Below are 1,493 nucleotides of genomic sequence, written 5' to 3'. Positions count from 1 at the left end.
CCCGGCCCAGCCCACGTCCCGTCCTCGGCCTCTGCAGCAGCAGCGACAGAAGCTTCGCCTGGGCCCAGCCCCTCCGTCCCGCCCTCCACCCGAGCCCCACGCACGGGCCAAACTTTCCCTTCTCCCTCCACCTGCCGACACGCAGCGCGCTGGCGTCACCGCGCCGGCCCCTCCCCGCCAAGACCGCCGCCTCCAGCCGCCATCATAAGTGTGGCTGCATACGCAGTGAGGAAGCTAAAAGCACCAGAAGGTGAAAGTTGACGGCGGAAGAGAAGAAACGCTTAGGAATGGGTCTAGAGAAGGCATATAAAAGCCAAAAAGGAGCCTAACGACTCGCAGAGGCAGAAGCCACACTAAGCATGGCGCCCAGAAAGCAGCCAAGCGGAGGGGGCGGAACCACCTCTAGCGGCGGGGGGCACGTTACTGTCTCAGTCGTCGCATTCATTGGTTTGTTTGAGAAGGAGTCAGAAAAGCAATGGGTGTGTGTCGACGTCAGTCACAAGTTAGTCCCGCCTCCAGGCTCTCAGCGCGCTTTTCCGCGCTAGAGCTCAGTCCTTTAAGAGCCCCAGTGGCCTGCTTGCCGTACTGCTTCCTCTGGAGTGACGTCACGGCGTAGCCGTCACACCCTGGAGACGTGCAAACGGCTTCGCAGGGTGTGGAGAAGCCCGAGGGAGCGGCTGGGCGGGGTGGCCCTCGGGTGTGGACAGCTGCCAACTAGGATAAAAGGCTTTGGGCTACCGGACGGAGTGGAGCGGAAAGCTTGTCCCGTGACTTTGTTTTCTCTGCGGACGTTCTCTCCGCAGCGCTGGTCGCGGCACTGCACTGCCCCCCGCGGTTCCCTCCCGTACTGGGCAAGGAGAGGGTGCTGTCGGTTCTCAGCTTTGGGTCTGGAGCTCAAATGAGCACCTGCCTTGGGGGCCTCGGGAAGTCAGGTTTTTCTCCCCCGACGCGGCTTGGGCGATTGGGGGTCGTCTCAAGGGCCTTGACTTTCGTCACCTGCGCTGAACTTGAGTTTTCTCAGGTTGGCCACGTAGGGCCTTTGGAGAAATGAATGAACCGAAGACTGTGAACACGCTTGGTAAAATGGCAAAAGAGCATCCGCAGGGATAGGACGAAGCTCAAGTGTGTTCTCAGGTGAACACCTTTCTGTCCGATGGCAGTTGTTCCGGAGGAGACCTTCGCCGCGGGTTTGCCCAGCACAGGAAGCCCTGCGCCGAGCTCTGTGGGAGTTCCGCCCACCAGGAAATCAAAGCAGTCCACTAGAAGCTGCTAGCAGGTTTCCACCTGCTGCGTAGGACTGGAGGACGATTCGTGGAGGTGGCGTTTGTGCCAGCCCTTGCAAAGTTAACACGATTTCGACAAGTGGAAATTAAGAGGAGAGACTATTCCAGTCACAGCCAAAGGTGCCACAGTTCCTGAAAGCATAGCACTGGCCTTGCTGTAGACAGTGGTTTCGGCCATTACTACTGACGCTTTATTGGCTGCATGTGCTG

The sequence above is a fragment of the Carlito syrichta genome, unplaced genomic scaffold (assembly GCF_000164805.1).
Source record: "Carlito syrichta isolate Samal-C Ts95f unplaced genomic scaffold, Tarsius_syrichta-2.0.1 Scaffold310396, whole genome shotgun sequence".
Classification (NCBI taxonomy): domain Eukaryota; kingdom Metazoa; phylum Chordata; class Mammalia; order Primates; family Tarsiidae; genus Carlito; species Carlito syrichta.
The sequence above is the reverse complement of the archived record's forward strand: the minus strand, read 5'-3'. Positions refer to the sequence as shown.